Here is an 18,979-nt window from a genome sequence, read left to right on the forward strand (position 1 = left end):
GAGTCTAGGTAAGATCAGTCTACAAAGTCTCTGTAAATATACACTGTATAACCCAGTTTCAAAAATCCCCCCCCCCCCGAGGCTCTAATACAGACTCTGGAGTCGTAAGCGCTAAACCCACAAGGGTATACTGAAAATATTTTTGGGACTTCATAGCATAAAATTACTTGGCCAGGTCCTCTACAACTTGGCCAGGTCCTCTACAACTTGGCCAGGTCCTCTACAACTTGGCCAGGTCCTCTACAGCACTACTGATAATAGGAAGATGTGGTTAATTCCGCAATTCTGAGGAATTGTTATTGATTTTTCCGGCTATAATATATTCTGCCTAACGATAATTTATCCCGTCATGTGAAGCTAAAAGTTTGGCTGTGTATTTTAAAAATAGGTTAGACAAATGAGTGGTTGAGTTGAAAATACCTAACATGGGCCAATAGGCCTGATTCAGTGCTCATTATGTCTTAATAATGGATATGCCTGATTTAATAGGCTTTCCTTACACCCGGCATCAACACCTCTACCATTACCCTCACCACACTCGGCATCAACACCTCTACCATTACCCTCACCACACCCGGCATCAACACCTCTACCATTACCCTCACCACACTCGGCATCAACACCTCTACCATTACCCTCACCACACTCGGCATCAAGACCTCTACCATTACCCTCACCACACCCAGCATCACCACCTCTACCATTACCCTCACCACACCCAGCATCAACACCTCTACCATTACCCTCATCACACCCGGCATCAACACCTCTACCATTACCCTCACCACACCCAGCATCAACACCTCTACCATTACCCTCACCACACCCAGCATCAACACCTCTACCATTACCCTCACCACACCCAGCATCAACACCTCTACCATTACCCTCACCACACCCAACATCAACACCTCTACCATTACCCTCACCACACCCAGTATCAACACCTCTACCATTACCCTCACCACACCCGGCATCAACACCTCTACCATTACACTCACCACACCCAGCATCAACACCTCTACCATTACCCTCACCACACCCAGCATCAACACCTCTACCATTACCCTCACCACACCCAGTATCAAAACCTCTACCATTACACTCACCACACCCAGCATCAAGACCTCTACCATTACCCTCACCACACCCAGCATCAACACCTCTACCATTACCCTCACCACACCCTGTATCAAGACCTCTACCATTACCCTCACCACACCCAGCATCAACACCTCTACCATTACTCTCACCACACCCAGCATCAACACCTCTACCATTACCCTCACCACACCCAGCATCAAGACCTCTGGAAATAAATGGTATAAAATACCGACACAATGGCAATATAAACACAAATGCAGTATAATGTGATCCTTTATTGACTACGTTTCGCCCACACAGTGGGCTTTTTCAAGTCACAAACAGAACTACCTGGGGTGGAAGGAACGCGAGTATTTATAGTCCGGCTGAGGTCAGGTGAAGAATGCTGCATCTGATGATGTACCGAGTGGGGCTATAGAGTCTAAAAACTTGGGTAGCTTGGAAAGGAGATTGGATAAGTTTGTGAGCAGACCTTCTACAGTGTTCTTATGTGGGATAGCGATGAAGAAGTTTCTTGGCAAGTGGTTCAGCTATGTTATAGAAGCCACTATTCTGGTTGAAGTTGTCGGATATAGAAATAAGTGATGATTCCAGGATTCTTCGGTATTGAGTGTTGTCTTCTGTGGCGATAAGTCTTGAGTTTCTGTAGTTTATCAAGTGGTTGTGTGAATTACGGTGTTGTACGCAGGCATTCCTTGTGTCGTCAGACCTGCTTGCGTATTGGTGTTCTGAAATACGTGTTTGGAGGTCCCTTGATGTTTCGCCCACGTATAACTTGTTGCAGTCATTACAAGGGATTATGTATACCCCTGCAGAGGATGGAGGCTTGTCCTGCCTACTACTGGTGATGTCCTTGATGGTCGTGGTTGTGGAGGTAGATACTTGGAATGATGTTTTGGCAAAGATGTTGGAAACATGTTTGGCAATGGAGTTGGTGGGAAGGACTATGTATCTCTTCTCGGCAGTGTCTTCTCTGGGTGTGTTGAAGATGTTTAATGCTCGCCGTCTGCAGTCTCTGATGAAGTGACGAGGATAGTGGAATTTGGAAAATACTTGTTCAATTATAGTGCATTCTTCCTCAAGGAACTCGTTGCTGCAGATTCTGAGTGCACGCAGGAAGAAGCCTATAATTACACCACGTTTGGTTTTGGTGTCGTGGTGAGAGTAGAAGTGGAGAAGATCGTTTTGGTTGGTGGGTTTTCGATAGACTAAACAAGCCATCGATCTCTTGCGCAGGAAAATTGACGATTCACTTGGTCTTCCCATTCCAGCCAGCGATTTCATCGACCTTGTTGAACTATGTGTTGGCTTTACGCGTTTCTCTTTCGAAAATCACCTCTTTCAGCAGACTTTTGGACTACCCATGGGTTCGCCACTCAGTGCAGTCCTGGCGAACCTATACATGGAACATCTAGAAGCCGAACGTTTCTCCACCATTATTCCTTCGTCTGTCACCTGGCTCCGTTATGTTGACGACATTCTCCTCATAACTCCTAAACGCTTCAACGTTCAAGCTCTCCAAGACAAGCTCAACCAGGTCGAGCCTTCAATCCAGTTCACACTTGAAGAAGAAGTCGACAACACTCTTCCTTTCCTTGATGTTCTACTCTGCAAAGCTGACCACGAACTTCGTTTTAAAGTCTATCGAAAACCCACCAACCAAAACGATCTTCTCCACTTCTACTCTCACCACGACACCAAAACCAAACGTGGTGTAATTATAGGCTTCTTCCTGCGTGCACTCAGAATCTGCAGCAACGAGTTCCTTGAGGAAGAATGCACTATAATTGAACAAGTATTTTCCAAACTCCACTATCCTCGTCACTTCATCAGAGACTGCAGACGGCGAGCATTAAACATCTTCAACACACCCAGAGAAGACACTGCCGAGAAGAGATACATAGTCCTTCCCACCAACTCCATTGCCAAACATGTTTCCAACATCTTTGCCAAAACATCATTCCAAGTATCTACCTCCACAACCACGACCATCAAGGACATCACCAGTAGTAGGCAGGACAAGCCTCCATCCTCTGCAGGGGTATACATAATCCCTTGTAATGACTGCAACAAGTTATACGTGGGCGAAACATCAAGGGACCTCCAAACACGTATTTCAGAACACCAATACGCAAGCAGGTCTGACGACACAAGGAATGCCTGCGTACAACACCGTAATTCACACAACCACTTGATAAACTACAGAAACTCAAGACTTATCGCCACAGAAGACAACACTCAATACCGAAGAATCCTGGAATCATCACTTATTTCTATATCCGACAACTTCAACCAGAATAGTGGCTTCTATAACATAGCTGAACCACTTGCCAAGAAACTTCTTCATCGCTATCCCACATAAGAACACTGTAGAAGGTCTGCTCACAAACTTATCCAATCTCCTTTCCAAGCTACCCAAGTTTTTAGACTCTATAGCCCCAATCGGTACATCATCAGATGCAGCATTCTTCACCTGACCTCAGCCGGACTATAAATACTCGCGTTCCTTCCACCCCAGGTAGTTCTGTTTGTGACTTGAAAAAGCCCACTGTGTGGGCGAAACGTAGTCAATAAAGGATCACATTATACTGCATTTGTGTTTATATTGCCATCAAGACCTCTACCATTACACTCACCACACCCAGCATCACCACCTCTACCATTACTCTCACCACACCCAGCATCAATACCTCTACCATTACCCTAACTACACCCAGCATCAACACCTCTACCATTACCCTAACCACACCCAGCATCAACACCTCTACCATTACCCTCACCACACCCAGCATCAACACCTCTACCATTACACTCACCACACCCAGCATCAACACCTCTACCATTACCCTCACCACACCCAGCATCAATACCTCTACCATTACCCTCACCACACCCAGCATCAAGACCTCTACCATTACCCTCACCACACCCAGCATCAACACCTCTACCATTACCCTAACCACACCCAGCATCAACACCTCTACCATTACCCTCACCACACCCAGCATCAACACCTCTACCATTACACTCACCACACCCAGCATCAACACCTCTACCATTACCCTCACCACACCCAGCATCAAGACCTCTACCATTACCCTCACCACACCCAGCATCAAGACCTCTACCATTACCCTCACCACACCCCAACCCTACTAACAATAGTAGTAATGAGGCGGACAGCCTCAATACTGCCATTATTAGGAGTTTGAGGTATGATACATTTTATGACCCTGACAATACAAACAAGAAGCTAAGTGTTGCGGCAGTGGACAATACAACACAAGCCATTATGATCACCTCTTGCCTCCAGTGTTGTCTTGTCAGGAGAATTCTGCGGAAATTAATTAAGTTGGAGGGTAAACGCCGTGACATACATTACAATCTAGTCAAACCTACTTAAGGGATAATATAGGTGTGTAACTGAAAAAAAGAAAATCTATAAACCTCCACTCCCCTCAAGGAAGGTTCCTTGATGTTGGTGAGGGGCTCTTGATTTAGGGAATTAGATCTGTGTTCCAGTTCCCCAAATTAAGCCTGAATGCCTTCCACATCCCCCCCAGGCGCTGTATAATCCTCCGGGTTTAGCGCTTCCCCTTTGATTATAATATAAACCTGCACTGTTCTCTGTATCAAACCTGATTGACTTTCGGGGGGCAGGTCGATGAGAGTTTACCGCTACACCCCCCCCCTCCATCTTTAAGCAAATTATGTGCACATTTACCCAACTAAAGTTCCCCATAATATATTATCCATAGGGGTTATACACAGCTTGGGGAATGTTAGGCAATCAGGTTTGATCCAAGGAAGGGGAGGGTACTTGCAACTGCTTGTATCAAAATACCTTCACTAGTACAAAGACACTCCTTGAAGGGCATCCAAATTTAACACTTCCACGTCCCTCATAGCACACTAGACCTAACAACCAACACTATGGGTTATCTAACCAGTTGTATACGGCAAAGCTCCAAGTCTCCTAACACACACTACTATGCTAGCCTAAATCCATAAGCTACCTTACCTGCTAGTTATGGCTGGCAGCCTAGGAACAACCTGAGGACCACTACATTCAAGTCCCCCCACACACACTACCTCTCCATTTTTATGGGTTTCTAACCTGGCATGGTTAATAATCCTATTCTCACTAATGCCAATCTAAATCACTCCCTCCCCAACTATACTCATAAGATGTTAGTGGATCCTTTCACTTCAGATCAGAGGGGGTTTCATTTTCATCATTAACATCTGCTGCAAGAAGAGCTACACTTCACTACTGCAAACTATCAAACCAACTGCAATTCTGAACGCTAATAATTTTATATTCATAGGAACCTGAACGCCGCTTACATTTTCCAAGCTGAGGAAATTGTGTTAAACTCAATGAATCAATACTTAACTTTGTACAGTTTGGCCAAAGGCATAAAAAACGTAGAACACCCACCACAACCACTACCCAAGCCCGAAACCCACCAAAATCCCCACGGAAGCCACATGCAATAACAGATTGCAGACAGCTACTGAAGGTCGTTGGTGGGTTCCCAGGCTAACAGTTCTACGTAATCTATGCCTTCAGGGGAGATTACTCTCCCCTGCTATATGCATTCATAATGCATATAGCAGATTCTCCAGTTCTATACCTTACATATCCTACTTAACACCACCTAATTCTATAAGTAATTTTGATAGTTGAAACTAAATAATTGTAGACCTACAAAGTGTTATATATATACACACCACAACTATGCAGCATACTCCAGGTATAGGTCTTAGTAATTTGCAGAGCAGTGGCGCCACGAGGGGGGATGAAGGGAGGTAAAGGTAAGATCAAGGGGGGTGTAGGTAAGATCAAGGGGGGTGTAGGTAAGATCAAGGGGGTCTGGGTAAGATCAAGGGGGTCTGGGTAAGATCAAGGGGATCTAGGTAAGATCAAGGGGATCTAGGTAAGATCAAGGCGGGTCTAGGTAAGATCAGGGGGTCGACGTAAAATCAAGGGGATCTAGGTAAGATCAAGGGAGTCTAGGTAAGATCAAGGGTGTCTAGGTAGATCAAGGGTGTCTAGGTAAGATAAAGGGGGGTCTAAGATAAGGGGGGTCTAAGATCAAGGGGGTCTAGGTAAGATAAAGGGCGGTCTAATCAAGATCAAGAGGGGTCTAGGTAAGATCATGGGTGTCTAGGTAAGATCAAGGGAGTCTATGTAAGAGCAAGGAGTCTAGGTAAGATCAAGGAGTCTAGGTAAGATCAAGGGGGTCTAGGTAAGATCAAAGGGGTCTATGAAAGATCAAGGGGGTCTAGGCAAGATCAAGGGAGTCTAGGTAAGATCAAGGGGGTCTAGGAAAGATCAAGGGGGTCTAGGTAAGATCAAGGGGGTCTAGGTAAGATCAAGGGGGTCTAGGTAAGATCAAGGGAGTCTAGGTAAGATCAAAGGGGTCTAGGAAAGATCAAGGGGGTCTAGGCAAGATCAAGGGAGTCTAGGTAAGATCAGTCTACAAAGTCTCTGTAAATATACACTGTATAACCCAGTTTCAAAAATCCCCCCCCCCCCCAAGACGCTCTAATACAGACTCTGGAGTCGTAAGCGCTAAACCCACAAGGCTATACTGAAAATATTTTTGGGACTTCATAGCATAAAATTACTTGGCCAGGTCCTCTACAACTTGGCCAGGTCCTCTACAACTTGGCCAGGTCCTCTACAGCACTACTGATAATAGGAAGATGTGGTTAATTCCGCAATTCTGAGGAATTGTTATTGATTTTTCCGGCTATAATATATTCTGCCTAACGATAATTTATCCCGTCATGTGAAGCTAAAAGTTTGGCTGTGTATTTTAAAAATAGGTTAGACAAATGAGTGGTTGAGTTGAAAATACCTAACATGGGCCAATAGGCCTGATTCAGTGCTCATTATGTCTTAATAATGGATATGCCTGATTTAATAGGCTTTCCTTACACCCGGCATCAACACCTCTACCATTACCCTCACCACACCCGGCATCAACACCTCTACCACTACCCTCACCACACCCGGCATCAACACCTCTACCATTACCCTCACCACACTCGGCATCAACACCTCTACCATTACCCTCACCACACTCGGCATCAAGACCTCTACCATTACCCTCACCACACCCAGCATCACCACCTCTACCATTACCCTCACCACACCCAGCATCAACACCTCTACCATTACTCTCACCACACCCAGCATCAACACCTCTACCATTACCCTCACCACACTCAGCATCAAGACCTCTACCATTACCCTCACCACACCCAGCATCAAGACCTCTATTACCCTCACCACACCCAGCATCAACACCTCTACCATTACCCTCACCACACCCAGCATCAACACCTCTACCATTACCCTCACCACACCCAGCATCAAGACCTCTACTATTACCCTCACCACACCCAGCATCAACACCTCTACCATTACCCTCACCACACTCAGCATCAACACCTCTACTATTACCGTCACCACACTCAGCATCAAGATCTCTATCATTACCCTCACCACACTCAGCATCAAGACCTCTATTACCCTCACCACACTCAGCATCAAGATCTCTACCATTACCCTCACCACACTCAGCATCAACACCTCTACCATTACCCTCACCACACCCAGCATCAAGACCTCTACTATTACCCTCACCACACTCAGCATCAAGATCTCTACCATTACCCTCACCACACCCAGCATCAAGACCTCTACCATTACCCTCACCACACCCAGCATCAAGACCTCTACCATTACCCTCACCACACCCAGCATCAAGACCTCTACCATTACCCTCACCACACCCAACATCAACACCTCTACCATTACCCTCACCACACCCAGCATCAAGACCTTTACCATTACACTCACCACACCCAGCATCAACACCTCTACCATTACCCTCACCACACCCAGCATCAAGACCTTTACCATTACACTCACCACACCCAGCATCAACACCTCTACCATTACCCTCACCACACCCAGCATCAAGACCTCTACTATTACCCTCACCACACTCAGCATCAAGATCTCTACCATTACCCTCACCACACCCAGCATCAAGACCTCTACCATTACCCTCACCACACCCAGCATCAAGACCTCTACCATTACCCTCACCACACCCAACATCAACACCTCTACCATTACCCTCACCACACCCAGCATCAAGACCTTTACCATTACACTCACCACACCCAGCATCAACACCTCTACCATTACCCTCACCACACCCAGCATCAAGACCTTTACCATTACACTCACCACACCCAGCATCAACACCTCTACCATTACCCTCACCACACCCAGCATCAAGACCTCTACTATTACCCTCACCACACTCAGCATCAAGATCTCTACCATTACCCTCACCACACCCAGCATCAAGACCTCTACCATTACCCTCACCACACCCAACATCAACACCTCTACCATTACCCTCACCACACCCAGCATCAAGACCTCTACCATTACCCTCACCACACCCAGCATCAACACCTCTACCATTACCCTCACCACACTCAGCATCAACACCTCTACCATTACACTCACCACACCCAGCATCAACACCTCTACCATTACCCTCACCACACCCAGCATCAACACCTCTACCATTACCCTCACCACACCCAGCATCAGCACCTCTACCATTACCCTCACCACACCCAGCATCAACACCTCTACCATTACCCTCACCACACCCAGCATCAACACCTCTACCATTACCCTCACCACACCCAGCATCAACACCTCTACCATTACCCTCACCACACTCAGCATCAACACCTCTACCATTTCCCTCACCACACCCAGCATCAACACCTCTACCATTACCCTCACCACACTCAGCATCAACACCTCTACCATTTCCCTCACCACACCCAGCATCAACACCTCTACCATTACCCTCACCACACTCAGCATCAACACCTCTACCATTACCCTCACCACACTCAGCATCAACACCTCTACCATTACCCTCACCACACCCAGCATCAACACCTCTACCATTACCCTCACCACACCCAGCATCAACACCTCTACCATTACCCTCACCACACCCAGCATCAACACCTCTACCATTACACTCACCACACCCAGCATCAACACCTCTACCATTACCCTCACCACACTCAGCATCAACACCTCTACCATTTCCCTCACCACACCCAGCATCAACACCTCTACCATTACCCTCACCACACCCAGCATCAACACCTCTACCATTACCCTCACCACACCCAGCATCAACACCTCTACCATTACCCTCACCACACCCAGCATCAACACCTCTACCATTACCCTCACCACACCCAGCATCAACACCTCTACCATTACCCTCACCACACTCAGCATCAAGACCTCTACCATTACCCTCACCACACCCAGCATCAACACCTCTACCATTACCCTCACCACACTCAGCATCAACACCTCTACCATTTCCCTCAACACACCCAGCATCAACACCTCTACCATTACCCTCACCACACCCAGCATCAACACCTCTACCATTACCCTCACCACACCCAGCATCAACACCTCTACCATTACCCTCACCACACCCAGCATCAACACCTCTACCATTACCCTCACCACACCCAGCATCAACACCTCTACCATTACCCTCACCACACCCAGCATCAACACCTCTACCATTTCCCTCACCACACCCAGCATCAACACCTCTACCATTACCCTCACCACACTAAACTATCTCAGTATAACTAATAACTCGGTAGATTAACACAGAATTACACAATCAAGTCAGGATGACATCTGACATTTTTACTAGGGTATTTATACTCCCCCAGGATGCGACCCCTACCAGTAGGCCTGCTCAGGGCCAGTAGACCTGCCGCAGTGTTTCCTATGTGAACAGTGGCAATGGATATAAGGAACATACCCACTTGTTCTCAGGATCGAATCCCGGTTCTTCAGTTGACGCCACTACCAACTGAACCATGATACATCACTTACACATTTCATCTCAGCTTCCTACAGTCTTGTAGGATGAGTATACACTACATAATACTGATATTACACTAACTAAAACTTACTAAAATATAATCAGTCTTTAATTCTAAGCTTTACAACCCATTTCTCCAGTTTTTATTTCCACCCCATTCAAGGTAACCTATAGAATACATTCCTCATTATTTCCTGGGCAGAAATTTCATCTCTGGTCGGGAGATAAACTAATACTTCCCACTAAGTTACTTTTGATATCAATTCCTTGCAATTTTTCATATACTCTCCCCACCTAATACAATTACTATCTGCTTCAATACACACTTTTGTGGACTTATAACCTGGAAATACCTTACAAGCCCCGTCCACTTCTAACGACGTCTCCAACTGCTGCATCTTCCTCTAAATGTTGTGTGTCAGACCATAAATAACAAAAAGGCACAATACCATGACTGGAACGATACACAAATAACCCGCACATAAAAGACAGAAGCTTACGACGACGTTTCGGTCCGACTTGGACCATTGACAAAGTCACACTAACAGAGGTGGAGCAGGACGGCTATATATAGGCAGGAAGAGGTGGTGGTGGTGGTATTAGTAGTAGTACAGGAATTGTATATAATACCGACAAGATGAAATTAAGACACCTGCACAACACTCGGGCATCCCCATCGTAGACGCTTCGCCATCCAGCCAGCCACTGGATGGCGAAACGTCCACAACAAAGACAACCAGACGCCGCACATGTGTCTCAATTTCATCAGTGTGTGTCAGACCATTTACTAGTGTGGTTGTCTCCACCCCTCAGACTGGTCAATGTTGCTGTGTTGATCAATGTTGCTGTGTTGATCAATGTTGCAGCAGACACAGCCAGGCACAGCAATCCTCAGACTGATCAATGTTGCAGCAGACACAGCCTGGCACAGCAATCCTGTTACCACACCTGAAACAAAACATTCACATTATAACCATAAACATTACACACATTTATAGGTAAACATTACCATGTAATATAAACTAGTAACATTACCATGTAATATACACTAGTAACATTACCATGTAATATAAACTAGTAACATTACCATGTAATATACACTAGTAACATTACCATGTAATATAAACTAGTAACATTACCATGTAATATAAACTAGTAACATTACCATGTAATATAAACTAGTAACATTACCATGTAATATAAACTAGTAACATTACCATGTAATATACACTAGTAACATTGCCATGTTAATATACACTAGTAACATTACCATGTAATATACACTAGTAACATTACCATGTAATATACACTAGTAACATTACCATGTAATATACACTAGTAACATTACCATGTAATATACACTAGTAATATTACCATGTAATATACACTAGTAATATTACCATGTAATATACACTAGTAACATTACCATGTAATATAAACTAGTAACATTACCATGTTAACATGTAAATCTATATCTGGATCACAAGGCTCAAGTTCCTTGGATCAAGAGACCTTCACTAAGGTATTTTTCAATAATGGATAAAAATAGGCCAGAACTGGATACATAATTATAGGTTATGTAACGTCTAGTGTGAGAGTTATTGTTTGATCAGAGGAAGTGGAGTAGCTCCAGTTCCTCGCATCAAAACCCCTCCACTAAGGTCAACCCCCCCCCGCCCCCCTCCAACACATTAGACCCCAAAGAAAATTAAGACTTAAAATATTAATAATTTGGTGACCAAACTGGTGGTGGGGACCAGGAGCTGCAGCTCAACTCTGCTGTTGTACTGACAAATGCGTCACCAGACAATACTTACGTTATTTAGGTGTATTAAAATGCTGAGGAAGCGGTAAAGCCGGCGGGGCGGCAGGAGGAGCAGCAACATGTCTCTCCATTACGACCACTGAAGTTCAACTGACTTTTAGTGACCTTGAGGTTGGTCACTGTCCTGACCTTCAGTATAACACCATCACTGATAACCTGAATAACTCTGACTACCACCACTAGATGGCACTACTACACCACCACTAGATGCCACTACTACACCACCACTACCACCACTAGATGCCACTACTACACCACCACTACCACCACTAGATGGCACTACTACACCACCACTAAATGGCACTACTACACCACCACTACCACCACTAGATGGCACTACTACGCCACCACTACCACCACTACCACCACTGGGATGCCCACTACTCCACCACCACTGCCGCCACTAGATGCCGCTGCTGCCACCACTGGGATGCCACTACTGCACCTGCCACTGCCACCACTAGATGGCGCTGCTACACCACCACTACCACCGCTAAGATGGCGCTACTGCACCACCACTGCCACCGCTGGGATGGCACTACTGCACCACCACTGACCACTGGATGCCGCTGCTGACCACCACTGCCGCCACTGGATGCCGCTGCTGCACCCCACCACTGGATGCCACTGCTGCACCACCACTGCCACCGCTGGATGGCGCTGCTGCACCACCACTGCCACCGCCGCTGGATGGCGCTGCTGCACCGCCGCTGGATGCCGCTGCTGCACCACCACTACCACCGCTGGATGGCACTGCTGCACCACCGCTGCCACCGCTGGATGGCGCTGCTGCGCCGCCACTGCCACCGCTGGATGCTGCTGCACCACACCGCCCACTGCCGCTGGATGCTGCTGTAGCGCCACTGCCGCTGGATGGCACTGCTGCACCACCACTGACCGCTGGATGGCGCTGCTACCACCACTGCCACCACTGATGCCGCTGCTGCACCACCACTGCCACCGCTGGATGGCGCTGCTGCACCACCACTGCCGCCGCTGGAATTGCCACTGCTACCACTACCGCCGCTGGATGGCGCTGCTGCACCACCACTGCCACCACTGGATGCCCTGCTGCTACGAACCACTACCGCTGGATGCCGCTGCTGCACCACCACTGCCACCGCTGGATGGCGCTGCTGCCGCCACTGCCGCCACTGGATGGCGCTGCTATGGCACCGCCGCCCGCTGGATGGCGCTGCTTACCACCACTGCCGCTGGATGCCACTGCTACGCCACACTGCCACTGGATGCCACTGCTGCCACCACTGCCACTGGATGCCGCTACTGCACCACCACTACCGCCACTGGATGCCGCTGCTGCACCACCACTAGGCCGCCGCTGGATGCACTGCTACCGCCACTGCCTGGATTAACCGCTGCTGCGCCACCACTGCCACCACTGGATGGCGCTGCTGCACCACCACTGCCACCACTGGATGGCACTACTATGGCATCACTGCCACCACTGGATGCCACTACTGCACCACTACCACCACTGGATGCCACTGCTACACCACCACTGCCACCGCTGGATGCCGCTGCTGCACCGCCACTGCCGCCGCTGGATGGCACTGCTATGCATCACTACCACTGGATGCCGTTACTGCACCACCACTACCGCCACTGGATGGCGCTGCTTGCCACCACCGCCACTGGATGGCGCTACTGCACCACCACTGCCACCACTGGATGGCGCTACTGCACCACCACTGCCACTGGATGCCGCTACTACGCCACTACCACCGCTGGATGGCTGCTACTGCACCACCACTGCCACCACTGGATCGCCACTGCTGCCACCACTACCACCGCTGGATGGCGCTGACTGCACCACTACCGCCGCATGGATGGCGCTGCTACACCACCACTACCACCACTGGATGCACTGCTGCACCACCACTGCCACCACTGGATGCCGCTACTGCCGCACCACTGCCACCACTGGATGCCACTGCTGCACCACCACTACCACCGCTGGATGCCGCTGCTGCACCACCACTGCCACTGGATGCCACTGCTGCACCACCACTACCACCGCTGGATGGCGCTGCTATGGCATCACTACCGCCACTGGATGCCACTGCTACCACCACCACTACCACCGCTGGATGGCGCTACTGCACCACCACTGCCACTGGATGCCGCTGCACTGCCACCACCTGCCACCGCTGGATGCCGCTACTGCCACCGCTGCCGCCGCTGGATGGCGCTGCTGCACCACCACTACTGCCACTGGATGCCCGCTACTGCACTGCCGCCACTGGATGGATCGCTACACCACCACTGCCACACTGGATTGCCGCTGCTGCACAGCCACTGCCACCGCTGGATGCTGCTGCACCACACTACCACCGCTGGATGGCACTGCTGCACCTGCCACTAGATGCCGCTGCTGCACCACCACTGCCACCGCTGGATGCCCGCTACTGCAGACCACTGCCACCACTGGATACCACCACTGCCGCTGGATGCCGCTGCTGCACCACCACTGCCGCTGGATGCCACTGCTGCGCCACCACTGCCGCTGGATGGCGCACCACTGCACCGCCACTGGATGCCGCTGCTGCACCGCCACTGACCGCCACTGGATGCCGCTACTGCACCACCTGCCGCCACTGGGTGCCGCTACTGCCACCACTGCCGCCGCTGGATGGCGCTGCTACCGCCACTGGATGCCGCTACTGCACCACCACTGCCCACCACTGGATGCCGCTGCTGCACCGTCACTGCCGCTGGATCGCCCACTGCTGCACACCACTGCTGCCACTGGATTGCGCACTGCACCGGCTGCCGCTGGATGGCGCTGCTGCACCGCCACTGCCGCCACTGGATGCCGCTGCTGCACGCCATCACTGCACTGGATGCCACTGCTGCACAGCCACTGCACCGCTGGATGGCGCTACTGCACCACCACTACTGCCACTGGATGCCGCTGCTACACCACCACTGGATGCCGCTGCTGCACCGCTGGATGCTGCACAGCCACTACCACCACTGGGATGCCGCTACTGCACCACTGGATGCCACTGCTGCACACCACTGGCCTGCCACTAGGATTGCCAACCCTGCACCACCGCTGGATGCCGCACTGCTCAGCCACTGCCACCACTGGATGCCGCTACTGCACCTACCACTGGATGCCGCTGCTGCAGGCCACTGCCACCACTGGATGGCGCTGCTGCACCACCACTACCGCCACTATGGATGCCACCACTACCACCACTGGATGCGCTACTGCACCCGCCACTACCGCCACTAGATGCCACTACTCGCCACCACTACCACCACTAGATGGCCACCACTGCCACTGGATGCCACTGCTACCGCCTGCCACTGCCACCACTAGATGTACTGCTACACCACATACCGCCACTGGATGGCACTGCTACACCACCACTACCACCACTAGATGCCACCACTGCCACCACTGATGCCACTGCTACACCACCACTACCACTGGATGCCACTGCTGCACCACCACTGCCCACTGATGCCGCCACTGCCACCACTGGATGCTACTACTGCCGCAGGATGCCACTGCTGAACCACTACCACCACTGGATGGCGCTACTGCACCACCACTGCCACCGCTGGATGGCACTGCACGCCACTGCCACCGCTGGATTGGCACTGCTACCGGCACACTGCCACTGGATGCCAACTACTGCACCACCACTACCACCGCTGGACGGCGCTACTGGCATCACTACCGCCACTGGATGCCACTGCTGCACCACCACTGCCACCGCTGGATGGCGCTGCTGCACCACCACTACCACCGCTAGATGGCGCTACTGCCACCACTACCACCGCTGGATGCACTACTGCACCCCACTGCCGCCGCTGGATGGCACTACTGCACAGCCACTGCCGCTGGATGGCGCTGCTACACCACCACTACCACTGGATGGCGCTACTGCCACCACCGCCACTGGATGCCACTGCGCCACACCACCACTGTGCCACTGGACTACCACCGCACAATGCCACTGCTACCCACCGCTGGATGGCTTCTGCTGCACAGGCCACTGCCGCTGGATGGCGCTGCTGCACCACCACTGCCGCCGCTGGATGGCGCTGCTGCGGCCGCCGCCACTGATTGGGCCACTGCTACTGGCCACTGCCACCACCACTGGATGCTGCCACTGCGCCACTGCACCACTGGATGCCGCTGCTGCACCACCACTGCCACCGCTGGATGGCGCTGCTGCACCACCACTGCCGCCGCTGGATGGCGCTGCTGCACCGCCACTGCCGCCGCTGGATGGCGCTGCTGCGCCACCACTACCACCGCTGGATGGCTACTGCACCACCACTGCCACCGCTGGATGCCGCTGCTGCACAGCCGCTGCCGCCGCTGGATGGCGCTGCTGCACAGCCGCTGCCACCGCCGCTGGATGGCCACTACTGCACCACCACTACCACCACTGGATGCCGCTGCTGCACCACCACTGCCGCTGGATGGCGCTGCACTGCCACCACTACTGCCACTGGATGGCTCCACTGCACCACCGCTGCCACTGGATGCCGCCACTGCTGCACCACCACTACCACCACTGGATGCCACTACTGCACCACCACTACCACCACTGATGTACTACTACCACCACACTGCCACCGCTGGTGCTGGCGCTACTACCACCACTACCACCACTAGATAGCCACCACTGCACCGCCACTGCCACCACTGATGCCACCACTACCACTGAGGGTGCCACTACTACCACCACCACCGCACTACCACCGCTGATGCCGCTACTGCACCACCACTACCACCACTAGATGCCGCACTGCTGCACCACTGCCACTGATTGGCCACTGCTGCACCACCACTGCCACCGCTAGATGCCGCTACTGCTGCACCACTACCACCGCTGGATGGCACTGCACCACTACCGCCGCTGGGATGGCACTGCTGCACCACCTGCCACTGCACCGCTAGATGCCACTGCTGCACCGCTGCCGCCGCCGCTGGATGGCGCTGCTGTATGGCACCACTACCGCCACTGGATGGCTACTACTACGCACCACTACCACCGGCTGGATGCTACTGCGGCACCACTGCCACCACTGGATGCCGCTACTGCCACCACTGCCACCACTGGGATGGCGCTACTACTGCACCACTACCACCGCCACTGGATGCCGCTGCTACGCCACCACTACCACCGCTGGATGGCGCTGCTGCACCACCACTACCACCGCTGGATGCCGCTGCTACCACCACTGCCACCGCTGGATGCCACTGCTACGCACCACTACCACCACTGGATGCCGCTGCTACCACCGCTGCCACTGGGCCGGCCACTGGATGCTGCTGCACACCCTGCCACCGCTGGATGGCGCTACTGCACCACCACTACCGCCACTGGGAATGCCGCTGCTACACACCACTACCGCCCGCTGGATGCCGCTGCTACCACCACTCCACCACCACTGGATGGCACTGCTGCGCCACTACCGCTGGATGGCTGCTGCCACTGCCACTGCCACTGGATGGCGCTGTGGCACCACTGCCGCCACTGGATGGGCACTGCTGCACCGCCACTGCCACTGGATGGCGCTGCTACACCACCACTGCCACCGCTGGATGGCGCTACTGCCACCACTGCCGCCACTGGATGGCGCTGCTGCACCGCCACTGCCACTGGATGGCGCTGCTATGGCACCGCTGGATGGCGCTGCTGGCACACCACTGCACCGCTGGATGCCACTGCTACTACCGCCACTGCACCGCTGGATGGCGCTACTATGGCGGCCACCACTGCCGCTGGATGCCACTGCTGCACCACCACTGCCACCACTGGATGCCGCTGCCACTGCCACTGGCCACTGCCTGCCACTGGATGGCGCTGCACCACCACTACCACCGCTGGATGGCGCTACTGTGGCACCACTGCCGCCGCTGGATGGCGCTGCTGCACCGCCACTGCCGCCGCTGGATGCCACTGCTGCACCCACCTGCCACTGGATGCCCGCTGCTACCACCACTGCCACTGGATGCCACCACTGCCACCGCTGGATGCCTGCTGCACCGCACCGCCGCCACTGAATTACTTCCGCTGCTACCGCCACTGCCGCTGGATTGCCGCTGCTGCCGCCACTGCCACCACTGGATGCCGCTACTGCACCACCACTGCCACCGCTGGATGGCCGCTACTGCACCACCACTACCGCACGCTGGATGCCACCACTGCCGCCGCTGGATGCCGCTGCTGCCACCACTGCCGCCACTGGATGCCGCTGGCTGCCACCACTGCCACTGGATGACTGCTGCACCACCACTGCCACCGCTGGATGGCGCTGCTGCACCGCCACTGCCGCCACTGGATGGCACTGCTGTAAGCACCACTGCCACCGCTGGATGCCGCACTGCACCACCACTGCCGCCGCTGGATGCCCACTGCACTGCACCACTACCGCCACTGATGCCGCACTGCACCGCCACTACCACCGCTGGATGACGCTGCTGCACCACCACTGCCGCCACTGGATGGCGCTACTACACCACACTACCGCTGGATGGCATACTGCACCACCACTACCACCACTATAGGATGCCACTGCCACTACGCCACCACTGCCACCACTGGATGCCGCTGCTGCACCGCCACTGCCACTGGATGCCGCTACTGCACCGCCACTACCGCACTGGATGGCCGCTACTGCCACCACTACCACCACTGGATGCCGCTGCTACACCACCACTGCCGCTGGATGCCGCTGCTGCACCACCACTGCCGCTGGATGGCACTGCTGCACCACTACCGCCGCTGGATGCCACCACTGCCGCCGCTGGATGCCGCTGGCTGCACCTGCTGCCACCACTGGATGCCGCTGCTGCACCACCACTGCCGCTGGATGGCTGCTGCACCACCACTGCCGCCGCTGGATGCCGCTGCTGCCACCACCACTGCCACCGCTGGATGGCGCCTGCTGCACCACCACACCACTGGATGCCACTACTGCACCGCCACTGCCGCCGCTGGATGCCGCTGCTGCACCACCACTGCCGCCGCTGGATGGCGCTGCTGCACCACCGCTACCACCGCTGGATGGCGCTGCTGCCGCCACT

At 52.6% G+C, this 18,979-nt stretch overlaps 1 long non-coding RNA gene across 2 annotated transcripts in view; it reads right to left on the bottom strand.

Annotated features, from left to right (window-relative positions):
• Window positions 1-12,039, bottom strand: part of LOC138855186 (uncharacterized) — a 46,189-nt gene extending 34,150 nt beyond the window's left edge. For both annotated transcript variants that reach the window (XR_011394372.1, XR_011394371.1), the window contains exon 1: window positions 11,897-12,039. This is a non-coding gene — a long non-coding RNA (uncharacterized lncRNA). The remainder of the gene's footprint in view (window positions 1-11,896) is intronic.
• Between the last annotated feature and the right edge of the window lie 6,940 nt (window positions 12,040-18,979).

This window comes from Cherax quadricarinatus, chromosome 84, assembly GCF_038502225.1.
Source record: "Cherax quadricarinatus isolate ZL_2023a chromosome 84, ASM3850222v1, whole genome shotgun sequence".
Lineage (NCBI taxonomy): Eukaryota > Metazoa > Arthropoda > Malacostraca > Decapoda > Parastacidae > Cherax > Cherax quadricarinatus.